This window comes from Argopecten irradians, chromosome 12 (assembly GCF_041381155.1).
Source record: "Argopecten irradians isolate NY chromosome 12, Ai_NY, whole genome shotgun sequence".
In the NCBI taxonomy this organism is placed as follows: domain Eukaryota; kingdom Metazoa; phylum Mollusca; class Bivalvia; order Pectinida; family Pectinidae; genus Argopecten; species Argopecten irradians.
The window spans coordinates 28,751,438-28,767,392 of NC_091145.1; positions in this window are offsets into that span (position 1 = coordinate 28,751,438).

Here is a 15,955-nt window from a genome sequence, read left to right on the forward strand (position 1 = left end):
GTGTCAGTCTTAGCACATGCACAATCTTTGGGGTTAAAACTCAGAATCTTGGTGGGTTTTAAGAATACAATGTATACATTTTGAAAAAGAATATAGTTTTTGGCATCAAATTCATGATCTTATAGATAATTCTATTTATGAAGGAAGATATGTATGTAATTAGATGCATTGGTAATACCCTATTGTTCATAAGAGCTATCTTTCTACAACTTTGATAATTTGTTTAGGCAACTTTCTTTGCGATTTTCATTTCATCAGATTTAATTGAAATTAGACTAATTTGACTACTTGTTTGTTTCCTTGTGAATTATGATTTCAGTTTTAGAGTACCGTGTATGTCATATGCTGCCCTCTTCAGTTTTCAGTCATATATGTTATATTTTCCTAGCAATATAAAGTGTTGAATGTGTGAATTCAAAATTTGATTTCATTCATGATTATCTATATTGTATTCCTCCATATTTTTGTTCTTTTATACAATACTTACATAGAAATAGTTTATTGCCCGAAATTAAATTTAGATGATGCAGCTTCTGAAGCCCACCCAAGGAACAAAGTCAAAATGGTCCTTTAACCAAGTGAACTATATACACATGTACTATGTTGAAATAGGCAATGTTGGACCAAAAGAAAGTGGTGGTATTATGCTGGTGGTCTTGATATTACATAGATGAGTTCACTAAGACAGGGTTTGCAGTACAAACAAGCTGAGGATAACACAATAAGTTTTGCCTTAGCAACCACCTCTTTATAAAGACCACCTGCTTAATAAGACCACTTTCTCAGAGTCCCATATGACCAATTACAACACAATTGACCATGTGTGTAAAGACCACTTCAATGTCTATTGGGTGGTCTTTATAGGTAGGTTTGACTTTAATATGTACTGTTGTGCTGATGTCTATGTAAATTAAATTAGACCTGGTGATTACGATAGCCAATAGCGTCGAACTGAGCTTTGTGAATTACTTTGTTCCATCTCTGTAATATAATGGTTTGAATAATGATTCACTTTTCAATCTCCTTTATGAAGATAGATTAGCTACATATAGATATAAGTTTGTGATAAAAAGTCTTTATATATTCAATCTTTTTTGTTTAAAATTTAAGTCTTTGAGTAACGAATCACAGGTTTTGGAGTCCATGCGTTCCCCTTTTTTTGCCCCTCAAAATTTCCATTTTTTTTTTTAAATCTTATATTTTCTTACCAAAATCATTTTAGGCTGCTATGGATGGGACTTTAATTTATGAAAAAAGTACAAAGTTTACATTTTTATCAAAAAAAGAAGTATAATATTTTTCAATGTATTGCAATAACAGTTTTGTAGAGAATGGTTTAGGAAAAAGAAAAGTGATGATTTTCAAGTGAATAAGCCATGACAATGTCCATATACGTTTTCATTGAGATAAGTTTTATATTGAAGAAGAAAATCTGAAGAAAGAGAGTTGTAGAATTATAAATTAGTTATTTCTCACATGTATTGAATTTTTCACAGGTATACTGCTCAGGACTCATAATGTACATTCCCCTCAGAAGAACCTATATATTATATAATATTTTAATCATCTATATATCAAATGGAATTAAGAAATCCATACAAAGTTCTAAGAGAAATGCTAACTGTTTTGACAAAAAAAGAGGAAAGTGTTCAATTCTATCACGTGTGTTTTGTTTTCCCCCTATATCTATGCAACTTTGTTACTTTTTTACAAATACCCATTTTTTCGTGTGCCTTTTATCTCGCCACATATGATGTACACATATATTTTGTGCCCACATTGTATTTATAATCTTGCATTTTTGGTGGAATCGTGTGATCAGTGATGTGTTCAGTTTTAAAGCATACGTAATAATCATGGAAATCAGAGGAGATTAATAAGGAAATGATTTAATCATGGAAATCAGAGGAGATTAATAAGGAAATGATATAATCATGGAAATCAGAGGAGTTTAATAAGGAAATGATTTAATCATGGAAATCAGAGGAGATTAATAAGAAAATGATATAATCATGGAAATCAGAGATTAATAAGAAAATGATTTAATCATGGAAATCAGAGGAGTTTAATAAGGAAATGATGTAATCATGGAAATCAGAGAAGTTTAATAAGGAAATGATTTAATCATGGAAATCAGAGGAGTTTAATAAGGAAATGATGTAATCATGGAAATCAGAGGAGTTTAATAAGGAAATGATTTAATCATGGAAATCAGAGGAGTTTAATAAGGAAATGATGTAATCATGGAAATCAGAGATTAATAAGAAAATGATATAATCATGGAAATCAGAGGAGATTAATAAGGAAATGATGTAATCATGGAAAATAGAAAATTTATGAGGCACTGTAAGTGAACTTTGAAAGAAATTATCTTTTGTTTCATATTGAAATAAATATATAGGAGACATTTGTTACTAAGAATCAAGGATAAAAATAACTTTCATGCACATTACTTATTCAAAATTTTTGTACTCTTTCAAATTTATTAAATAAAATAAAAAGTGAATTACAGCATCAAGATATTGAGAAATTGTAGATGAGACTTTCCTGACATGGTTTTGTGAATGCAGTATTAATTAAGTACCAATTAAGATGTGTAAGATGTATTAGCTGAATAGTTTGACATTATTGATTACATAATGTAATAGCACAGGAGGAATGACAAAGTAAACGGCAGTGTTTTATTGAGCACTTGTAGTCTGTACTCTGATTCATCTCCTTATATTAATTACATGATTGTTGAATTATTTACAATGCTTAGTCAAGTCTAACAGTGTCGTAATAAAGATTTTAAAAACTGAATTACTTTTTAAGTTGTTATTTGCTCTCCATTTGTTGGATTTTGACCACTATTTGTCATACACAGCATCCAGTTGACCCTTGAAGATTAGTGGACTCAAATCACCATTTCTCAGAAATCTGAATAGTCAAAACATATATGACAATTATACATGCGCTTCAAGCCTAAAATCAAATTTATTTTTTGGAAGTAAAACACATACTCTCGGAGGTCTACCATCCACGATACTCCAGGGGTTCCAATCACTTACTATCTCTACAGTAAAATTGGAAACAGCTCAGCGGAAAACAATTTACTAATTACAGACCAGCAAAGATTTCCTTTGACGACTAGAGAGAGAGAGACGCCTAACATTAAAGCCACACAGTCGACCACAGTGTACCGTTATACGGCTCTTTTGATGTACATCAAACGACTAAATTACCTGCTCTGTCCTGTTGCCTCCAATTTTACTAGAGGATAGTCCAGGGGTGTAGAGATCGTAAGTGATCGGAACCCCTGGAGTATCAAGGATGGATGTCTCGATGTTTCGTCATAGATATAACCCATTGGCAGGTAGGGGTTGGCTATGAGTTGAAGGTTTGTTGATTTTAAAACTAAAACACCTACTGTTATAGAAAACATTCATAGGTTGGTCAACTGAAAATAGTATTAATGTAGTCACAGGCGTATGGCTCTATATACCTTTTGGTCTCTCTCTATATATATAATACTGTGATAAATATATAGAGAAAATGTATATAGAGCCAAACGCCTGTGATGTAATCATTACCGTCCCCAATGTTTTACAATATGCCGCTATATTCTAACAGCAAATATCTAAACTAGTATATATGGGGTAGGCACATATTGTCCGAGGGTGAAACAAGGTCGAGATGTTTATTTGTTCACAAATCATGACCTAGATATGAGAAGTGCAGTGTTTGTTAAATCGACCACAAAATGACATTTACAAATGTACAGAGTTACAGGACAGCATGCCACCCATGGATACATAACAAATGACAAATTGACAGCATGTCGATTTCAATCCATGAGACGCCACCTACCGGTCATCAGTGCTCTTAGATAGGTATGTGTATGTAGTTTACTTTATCATGTAGCGTAGCCTGCATTACTTTTATTCCCCAAGGTAATCATGTTAAGTTATTTAATAAACTGATGTGTCAATAGAGTCTACATTCAGAAAAAATAGGTAAATCATAAAAAAAATAAAATCGAGCGCGTTTGGCAGATAGCAGATCTGTTTCTTTGCACGTCTTAACAAATCAAGGACACATTTATTATGGTAGGTATTTTTTCGAAATTATGCACGTGAGTTAAGTTAAAATTTTAAAATTTGTAGGCAAAGGAATTCTACTCTTCATTTAGTAAAATACTTGGTTGTAGGGCAAGGCCTTGTGTAGTCTGAATTTGATAAACAGTTTGTAATGAAATTTAAAAATCGTGGGGATATGCCATAAATTGTCCTTTTGAAAATAAATAAACTTGTGATTTTAGATAAAATTTCAAAGTGCAGCGCTCACTATTTCGGTTTAATAGCTATCTGGATGTTGCCGCGGAGCAACACTCACCACGTGACATAAATCCATCCCATAATTCAAGTATGGCATTCACAGATCCATCATTCGGGGAATGAAGTCCTAAAGGACAGACGTGGGTAAAGTCAATGTGCATATTGTCTTTTCATACCTACATATGATACTATAAGGTGATTTTATTGACTTGTCAACATAAGCATTGTGACTCAGCTTTTTGGGACATGCGCAGTATATATGCTAGTTTAGTTTCTTTTCGTATGTTTACAAAATTACGCCTAGATTTGGCGTACATGTCTATCAGTAATTTGTCACTGTCGTTTAACTGTTTGGTCAATGTTCTTCATGCAGTCTTGGTATTTTCTGTTTATCCAATTTAATAACAATGAGCATATTTTCATAATTATATATCACGACTAGAATTTTGTGGATTTCATTACACATGTAAACGTTTACACTTAGTTCCTCGTCGTTATAGAAACCAAGTTTGTTGGTTGGTTGGTCGATTATGCTAAACGTCCTGTTAACAGCTAAGTATGGAAAGCCATAGCTGATAATGAACTTTTATAATATAAGGCAGCTATGGCTTTCCATAGCTAAGGCCATTTATGTTACATGTGTGCATGTCTATGTTTTGGGAGGTTGTGGTATATTCATGATTGTTTCTTTGTAATAGTGGGACTCTTATCCTTTTTATAGTGCTATCTCACTGAAGCATGCCACGAAAGATACCAAACAGCACACCCCACCCGGTCATATTATACTGACAACGGACAAACCAGTCGTCCCACCACCTTTCTACTGAGCGTTTAGCTGGAATAGAAACTACTACGTTTATAAACTATGGTGAGTCTTGAACAAGGGGTAGAACACAGAGCCTTCTTCATGGGGTGAACGCTTAACTCAAGGCCAAATGAACTTGGCTATAAAGGAAAATACCTTCATCGAAACGGATTCTATTTTTTGAAATGTAACTGAAACGCAAATTTGATGATTTTTAAAGAGTTGATAACAAAGGTTTACATAAGGAATAATACATTCATTACCTTATACAAGATATATAATCGAGATGTTTTGGCCTAAAATTGTTATTAATAAACCTTTAATCATCCAAAGTCGTCACTTTGATTTAACCTATTAATGTATCAATGTACACATTGTTTCTCTTTCTACCACGTTCCGACAGTGTACTTCAAAATGCATAGCAACACGACTGTACAGGGGCATTGTCCGCCTTCGCGCGACTCTCATTAGGCATAGAACTTTATTGCCAAAAGATTGGGGCATTTACCGAGAAGTCAGCAAGAGTATATTGTTATCAAAGATTGAATAAAATTCTTGTTAGCAAATGATGTTATTTACTGCTTTTTGGTTGATTATAGAAAAGGTCTTATTTCGGGTAGTAATCAATCTCGACCTACGTATTGTATGTACAGGAGTTAGCTCTACTTTATGTATTTACGAGTACACGTTACCTCACCATCTCAAATAAGTGACTGAAAGCCACTCACAATTGCAAAGGTGTTCTAATTGTGGTTGATTTCTTTAAAGAACCGAAATTAATTATTTTGACACAGAAAAAGTAGTGCATGTTGAATTTGGAAAACAAAACACAATGTAGGAAAATATACTGTAAATGGTTATGTTATAGCTGTAATCTGAATATCTGTTATAATTCCATTTCAGCACAAGCTAATGAGCCAAGTGACCATAGAATGAATAGGATCAAGATTTGATTAGGTAAGAACATAAATGTGTACACGTTTCATGATGTAACATTATGTAAACTGCTGTATTTTCACGAGTTTAAAAAAAGCGTAATTTCGCGAGATACCTCGAACGCAAATTTACGATGGCCGATATCAGCCGTCACATTTATTTTTAGGTCATCTGACCGAAGGTCAGGATGACCTATTGTCATCGCGTTTCGTCCGTCGTCGTGCGCCGTGCGCCGTCCGCCGTGCGCCGTGCGCCGTGCGTCGTGCGTAAGACTATTTATACAAAAGCCTACTCCTCCTTCATTCTTTGATGGATTTCATCCATATTTGGTTTGAAACATCATTGGGGAAGGACAATCATATTTTATATAAATGAGCCTGGTCCGACCCCTAGGGGCTGAGAGGTGGGGCACCAAAAGGGCAAATTTTCTTATTTTAAGCTTTAAAATCCTACTCCTCCTTCATCCTTGGATGGATTTCATCCATATTTGGTGTGAAACTTCATTAGGGAAGGACAATCATATTTTATATAAATGAGCTTGGTCCGACCCCTAGGGTCAGAGGGGCAGGGCCTCAAAAGGGCAAATTTTCTTAATTTTAGCTTTAAAATCCTACTCCTCCTTCATCCTTGGATGGATTTCATCCATATTTGGTTTGAAACATCATTGGGGAAGGACAATCATATTTTATATAAATGAGCCTGGTCCGACCCCTAGGGGCTGAGGGGTGGGGCCCCAAAAGGGCAAATTTTCTTATTTTAGCTTTAAATTCCTACTCCTCCTTCATCCTTTGATGGATTTCATCCATATTTGGTGTGAAACTTCATTAGGGAAGGACAATCATATTTTATATAAATGAGAGCTTGGTTCGACCCCTAGGGTCAGAGGGCGGGGCCTCAAAAGGGCAAATTTTCTTAATTTTAGCTTTAAAATCCTACTCCTCCTTCATCCTTGGAAGGATTTCATCCATATTTGGTGTGAAACTTCATTAGGGAAGGACAATCATATTTTATATAAATGAGCCTGGTCCGACCCCTAGAGTCAGAGGGGCGGGGCCCCAAAAGGGCAAATTTTCTTTATTTTCGCTTTAAAATCCTACTCCTCCTTCATCCTTGGATGGATTTCATCCATATTTGATTGAAACATCATTGGGGAAGGACAATCATATTTTATATAAATGAGCCTGGTCCGACCCCTAGGGTCAGAGGGGGGGCCCCAAAAGGGCAAATTTTCTTAATTTTAGCTTTAAAATCCTACTCCTCCTTCATCCTTGGATGGATTTCATCCATATTTGGTTTGAAACATCATTGGGGAAGGACAATCATATTTTATATAAATGAGCCTGGTCCGACCCCTAGGGGCTGAGGGGTGGGGCCCCAAAAGGGCAAATTTTCTTATTTTAGCTTTAAATTCCTACTCCTCCTTCATCTTTTGATGGATTTCATTCATATTTAGTGTGAAACATCATTAGGTAAGAACATTAATATTTTATATATTTGAGATAGGTCTGACCCCTAGGGTCAGAGGGCGGGGCCCCAAAAGGGCAAATTATCTTATTTTAAGCTTTAAAATTCTACTCCTCCTTCATCCTTGGATGGATTTCATTTATATTTAGTGTGAAACATAATTGGGCTAGGACAATCATATTTCAATAAATGAGCCTGGTCCGACCCCTAGGGGCTGAGGGATGGGGCCCCAAAAGGGCAAGCTTTCTTATTTTAAGCTTTAAAATCCTACTCCTCCTTCATCCTTGGATGGATTTCATTTATATTTGGTGTTAAACATCATTGGGGAAGGACAATCATATTTTATATAAATGAGCCTGGTCCGACCCCTAGGGGCTGAGGGGTGGGGCCCCAAAAGGGCAAATTTTCTTAATTTTAGCTGGCCCACTTCCTGTTTTCAGGTTTCACTCTCTGATCTCAATGAAAATTGGTCTATAGGGGTTTTAATTGATGCCGAACAACGTGCAAACATTTTCGTAAAGATTATTGTATTCCAAGATGGCCGCTGGCCCACTTCCTGTTTTAAGGTTTCAGTCTCTGATCTTAATGAAAATTGGTCTATAGGGGTTTTAATTGATGCCGAACAACATGCAAACTTTTTCGTAAAAATTTTGGTATTTCAAGATGGCTGCTGGCCCACTTCCTGTGGTTGGGTTCATTTCAGATCTCAATGAAAATTGGTCTAAAGGGGTTTTAATTGATTCAGAAGGGGGAACTTTAGGTGAGGACAATCATATTTTATAAAGGACCAGGCTAAGACCCATGGGGATAGTACGGCGGAGGTCCAAACTGGGAGCTTAGCTGAAATTTGGCTTTAAAATCTGACTCCTTATATTAATCCTTGAATGGGTTACAACCATATATGGATGAAGGGCAACCAAGTTTGTTCAACAAATGACATTGACCTATTTCAGAAACTTACATATTCAACTAAGGAGTTCCTTGTATTATTTATATTAATTGTTAACCACTACTTTATACTGTGACTTTGTTGTTTTGTGCCATGAGTCAGATGACCGTAAAGGCCCATGGGCCTCTTGTTTAATAATGGTACGACTTGTACAAGCAATTTGGCTTGACGGTATTTGCGAAAAATAAAACCAAACATGCACGGAAATCTTAGCCTGGCTATATTTTGGTCTCTGAAGAGCATGCATGTTACACTCCAATTTGGTTATGTTAGGAAAGTTCAAACCTTTTCTCGGTAGCTTATATTACATGATTTACGTATGTATCGTATTTTCCATCATTGCGCAAATTATCATTTTGATTTTAAGTATAGTTTGTTTAGTACTGAGACCCACGAACATTTGCAGATTAAAAAATAATCCGACAGGATGTAATATATTATCTTTATTAAAACAAAATGCAGGTGCCTGAGCTAGGACCCTATGATAAAAATAACGAGACTTACAATATTCCGTTGTATATTACAGAGTTAGCTCCCTTGCGTGTAGGTATCAGATTGTTACGTCATTATTTTGTGAGCGCAATTCACGTCGTTTTCTCCAAAAAGTATGACGTTACGCTTGCAAACACAATCAATACCTACCCGCTAGGACAGATAGCTCTGTAATATGTAAATACAGAATACTTTATTACAAATGGATCAATGGTGTACGTGAACCTGTAGACCAGTTCATCAATAAAATCTTCTTGTTATGTCTTGTTTGGAGCGTTTATATTGGCATGAAGAAGCCATGTACACATTATCAAAAAGGGTCCTTCTAACGGCAAAACACGTCAATCTATAGCGGCATGGAAACCTATATATAAATCACCAAAAAGTTCCTTACAACAGCACAATGCACCAATACTTACCTGTGATTGATGATGTTTGACACCTGTTCAATCCCTTACATTACCTACTCGTGTGAGACCTCTGCACCATACTGTCGGTGCGGTGTAAACACGGGTACACATCTGTATTAATATTACGTCTACACCACCAACTCTCACCACGCGTCCTGGGTGTCACCTAATCGAAAGGTTTTTTTGATGAGGTGTATCGTCTTGGATTTTTTTTTATTAAACCTCTCTTTCATTTAGAATGACCGGATTGGATTTAAATTGATCACATGACATTGAATAAGCTAGATATTTCACTGGAAACGGAAGGTGGGGGAATAACCATAGGGCGAATAACTTAATGGAAATAACCCCGTGGAAGCTCCGCACGTGACCAGAGTGGACGTCGTCTGCAACTTCTACCAAAATGGCAACGATGTTTCTTAAAATTCTTTACGGTAAAGATGCTACAAACAAAAAAAATCTGAATAAAAATGTCCTAGTCAATATTGGCTTAGATAATGGAGACAACGCTGATGTTGATATCTCATTGACTGTTCTCCAATGAATTTAGTAACATTGTTGACAACTCTATTTACATGAGTTAGTTACTTTTGCTTTTGTTTATGTAAACTATAACAAATTTATGTTATTTAAACTTTGTTTGGTATAATAAAATGATATATAGCAGTAATTCGTAGTAGTGCTCTAAGGGTTTTTTAAATATAGTACTCTTAGGGGTTTTGAAATACACTGCAAAAATATGATATTCCAAAAGCAAAATATAACGTCACCATACTGGATGGTGGCGTATATGATAAATGAGAGCTATGATAGATACCTCATCTCATTCTGTAATAAAAGTCGCTTATTTCTCATTTTTTTATTTCTCATAGCTCTCATTTGTCATATAAGCCACCATCCAGGATGATATTACCTCCAGTTCTGGACTCCTGCACATCTTATATGCATACAATTTAAGGTGTGGACAGGAAGTCCTATCTATTAGCCAAACAATTATAATGATTGTTCAAATGTATGCATTTTGTGTGTGTTTCAGAACAAACAAAATGTAATAAACAACTGCATTAGCTGCCATGAGAAGAATACGGTATCCGGGTTAGATAGGAGAGGGACCAACACATCCTTCCGCACCACAGAGATTGCTGACCATGTAATTATGGTGGTGAAGTAACCTCATTTTCTTCCGAGTTTTTTTTTTCTGACCAAACTCCGCACCCGGCCTAATGATGTCATGAAAAACGATATTTATATTGGTGCCATCCAGAATAATTTTGTTCGAAAGTCTTTATAAGATTGGTTTATTGCCATGTAAGTTTCACTTGATTGTTTGGGGTGTGTTGCGTGTATGTTGTGCGAGGTGTGTGTTTTGGGAGACTGTGGTATATTCATGTTGTGTCATCTTGTATAGTGGAACTTTTGCCCTTTTCATAGTGCTATAACACTGAAACATAACGCCGAAGACACCAAGCAACACACCCCACCCGGTCACATTATACTTGATATGCACCAAGAACGTTCTATTTGGTTTACTGCTTATGGTACTATGTATTCGTGTGTTCTATGTTCTCGCATGCTCAAACTTTACATCGGATATCTTTCTGTCAGAATATTGAATGTTTATTTCTTGGTTCGGTGAGAGTTTTCCTGGGCAAACTTTTATGTTGGTTTAATTAGTGATTCTGATATCAGAGCTTAGGTGCCATTGGAGATCAACCAATCAACACGTCGGTGTTTTCTTTTCGGTGTGATTTCATAACGATGCCAATGGTCTAAGATGGGATATCAACGATTGCTACCACTTACATATACCAAAGACATCTATCGTACAAAATCCATTTTTGTGTTGATTTTGACAAAATTTATCTAATGTTTAACAAATTAATGAAAATGATTAAAACATCTATTTTGAAACATTCTCTAAATTCAATACCGTGGCTTGCCGAACTTACTCTATCTAGAGCCGGCATTGAACACGGTGTCTAAATATCTCTGTAAAATCTATAATGTAAATCTATAATGACCTCTATAATGACCTCTGTATTTATGAATCGTCCATTAAAGCTTAAAAATGACATCATCAATAACCAATAAAAAATTAATATTAATGATATTTTTTAGAATACGGCGATACTTTCATGATTGCATGCATCCTAAAGTCATCATTTATATCATGACCTTGTACACATGTACTATCGAAGACTACGTCCATCATAGCAGTGCCTATGAAATGGTATTTTTGAAAATAAACGTAAATGACAAAAGAAAAAAAAAATACCTCCAGTATATTTGACATAGAGTTCTAATATATAATTGAAAATAAAATTGAAAATAAAATAAGAATCATCTAATAAACAATTAGTTGTTGGTCGACATCCTTTAAACAAACATTTCCTGTTATTGCGATGCTTGGCAGCAATGTAATTGAAACCAAGAACTAATTTTAACATTTCTCGAATTAGATCCTTGATAATTGTCGTATCATTATCGATAGGCATTACCGTGACCCTGGCTGTTACTCCGGGTGTAGAACTGATTATATTCTTGTAGTGAAATAGGTATAGAGTTCTCTAACACAACCACAATTTACACTACCTGTCAACTAGCCATGTTTATGAATTATTCCTGCTGTATACCTGTCTTAATCAATTTGTAATTCACAAAAATTTCATAACACTTTGTTAAGATTGTAAAATGAAACTTAAATAAATTAAGTATCGGTTACCTCAGCGTATAAGCACATAAACACTGATGATATTCATTTCTTCTATCGGTTGGTCGCATTGTCCTCCCAGATGAAATTTCAAGAAGCTAAATGATAAATGTTTTATTGATGCTGCGAAATCAGTGGTTTTAATATAATGTCTGCGCATTATCAATGCATCGCGTGATATGTAATACGAATGCACGACATCTCGTGAAGGTCTCGAGATACTAAACAGGAATGCACGACAGCGCGTGAAGGTCTCGCAGGTTTTACTTTCCGTGGTGTTGTATACATACCTAAAACCCTATAAATGTCACATGTAGAGGAAGCTGCAATAGAAATACAACCATGAAGTTTTAAAATCTCGCATAGACACCGTATTTTCAACACCCATAATTCCGTGGTCTGACATAGCTTTTAACCTTACGTCAGTATCTATTTTCAATTTAGATGAAATTTGACCATTGTTATTATTTTGTGTGAGATGTTGTCAGTGGCCGCTATACACGTCTGAGCAGTGCTGGTATCGTTGACGTATGGTGTATAGCAACAGTAATTATCAGTTGCCACATCACACAGATTATAGCCTCAGGCTATCCTTAATTGGATGTGACAACGATGATTTCATACGCATCCCAAAATTACCTGCCCTTGTTTTTGCATTATTAAGAAAGATGGCGCTCCAGTGTTTTATCGCCATTGCCTGTGATGTTGACAGTGTGTTGAAGGATTCAATCCTCTGTCTGTGTTTTTGCTTGAGATTAATAAGAATCAAATTTTCGATGATATTATTGTAGCTGGTGTTACATTTCTGGCAGTCACTTGTTTAAATTCTTTCCCACATTTTATTTCTAGACCAGCACATCAACTTTACATGTTGCTTTCAGAGTATACATTTCCCAAAAAGTCCCATCTTTGACAGTTTCCAATTAGATAAATAAATACAATTCTGTGATAATTATAACAGAATCTTTTTGGGAAAATATCTTATGACGTCTTTTTTTGTCTGTTCAAGCTCCCTCTATGTAACACCATCGAATACCAATGGAACACGTTCGAGAAACAAAGTCAGGCCTTATCACAATGAACTGTTTTAAGGCCATATCTGAACATTTTTGGTTGGTTGGTGGGACAGGCTTCTCACATATATACACCGTAATCTTGTCAAACAAGTTTGGAGTATCCAGACAGATTAAAAAAAAAAACTATGACAAAATATCAATAGTATCATGGAATCAGTTTTGCGGAAAAGAAATTTGTTAATTGTTTTATAAATACCGATCGTATTGCAAATTTCTGTCAAATCTGGGTCATAATTCGAGTAACAATGGGTAACAACAATTTAAATAGAAATTTTTTAAAAGGTTCACAAATTATGAAATAATCTTGAGTCTTAACTAGTTTTTAGTTTAGATTAAGCCAATCAGAGATGACGTTACAAAACTGACATCAGTTTTGATGGGCTAAAACAATATATATATAATTGGTTTAAGGTAACAGAGCCTGGTGATACATGTATAATGGTTTCTTCATCAATATCCATCTCACTCCTGACCTCACTGCCAAGGTGTTTATTGTAACTTTTTTCAACACGTTTTGCAGGATGCAGAATGGCGAATCTATATGTTCTTCAGTACGAATTTGAAGTACACAACTTATGCACAGTCTGTCAAACATCAGAAAGGATAAGGTAAGTATGATGGATCAGAGAACATTATTTTGAAGAATTTGCAGCCGTTGGTTATTTTATATCGCGGAATGCCTTTTAAACAGCTATGATCATTTAAAACCTTCGAAGACGGAACAACAAGGTTTTCATCGGAACGGCAAACGCACAACTGATCGATGGTATTGTAGGCATTCATCATCATTTTGTGAGTGATATTCTCATCGTTTTCTATGAAAAGTATGACGTTTCGCTCGCAAGCACATGACGTCACAGTCATTACACAACCGCAAGGGCAGATAACTATGTAACATGAAAATATAGAATAACGGAATGATTTTTATTGTGTTTTCTAAAAATAAATTATAATCACCGTGGAGAAGGTTAACGGAATCGGGGTGCGCAGGAGGTGCGTACCTCTGACTTCGAAGCTCGAAGCGAGAAAATGGCCGACGGTAGATGTTAACATTTTTTTCAATGCGATCATAGACGAAGATATTGAGAGAAAAATTAAAAACCAACAATTCTTGCATGTAGAATGATTTCCATTCTACCGATGAGATGTGTTGATTGAAGCCAAGGATGCACGATTGGTTCAAGCTAAGCCATATAAGTCATGCGAATAGGGGCGTGGGGTGATTTGTTTACATTTTCCGCTGTCAAAATACGGAGCATGCGGTGGTTTTACGTACTAAACACTATGTGTAAAGATAAATAATTGATGTTAGGTGTTTGTAGATTAATTTGTTATGAAATTTTAGGTGTAATTCAGTGGTGATTTGATGAAATAGTAAATATATTGGGGACGGAGGTATGGGTGAAGAGGTGATAATGGGTATGCGTATGAAATCATTTTATAAATTTTATACATTTTATAAATGTGAAATGCGGATATTTAAACTAAATAGCTGTATATCATGGGAGAAACGTTATTCTCTTACACATATACCTTCCTTCCTTGACATTTACATATCAGCTTACATATATTCGACCATAGAAAAAATCTGTTCCCCTTAATAGTCAAAGTTATTGACAACTTTTGATATATGTTCACGGCGTTTAAAATCCTCTGTCCATGTGTTGCATAAGAAGTCAGAAAGTGCAAAGCAACTGTTAAACATTTAACGAAACATGCTGCGTACGTAACGCATACAAGCCGTACAAACGATATTGGACTTTTTTGTCTTTGCCAGTTCAAAGTAATATGACGTGATGAATGACCACGCCTTCCAAATACACGTATACACTATCGAGAATGTAAATAGAAGACGCATACTGATGTAATGAATCAAGCTGTAGGAAGCCACTAGGGGTAGTCGATCACGTTCAGATAGTGAACACTCTAGCTACGACATAGATAAGATTTTTTTTTCTAAATTTAAACATTTTTATTTTTATTTTAAATTAAAGTTTCTATATTTGAATATACATCATTAGCATCTTTTTCAAAAAGAGCGTGTGAATCTGATTTTGTTAAAAATATTTCGAAAATTCAAAGTCAATTTACGAAACTAATAAAGCTTGAAATGTCCAAGTAGTTAGGAACAATATCATTCATATGTATGGGCGGTATCGTAACATCTCGGATCATGGTGAGCTGAGCTATACACCGAAAACGTAAGATATTACAAAATACTTCTGAAATCAGATAAGTCGATCCTATACAAGTGGCTACAAATTAAAAACGGTATCACCGCCATCTTAATACCAAGTCGTCCTGATCGACTCAAGTGTCTGCCGGATGTTCGATGACTTTAGTTTGGACGAAGGGGTTTTCCTTCGTCATTAACTGTCGAGTTGATTTTGCCTGTAATCCCTGATATTTCGTTTATACCGGAATGGTATTAGTATGTCAGATATTAAGTTGGTGTTTTTTGGTAGTAAAATGTCATTATGAATTAAGTAGTATTTGGGTGGTTTTAATCTCAGTGGTTCGTGAAGTCTTTTGCAGATCTTTCCATTCAATGATTAGTTTGCTGTTTTATTTGTTTTTTTTGTATGCAGTTTGACTAGATGCAAAACAATGAGTTCCTTTGTTATTCTGGACATCTGTTGTACAATATGATATTTAAATGCAAAACTCTTGAATGCCTTTGTTGTGCAGTATCTTAGATATCATACCGTTTCGCCGACACCCTTTTTGTGGAGATAAAACTTTCACGATTTCACAGGACATAGGTATGGTCAAGAAAATTAAATCCCCGAACTAAAAA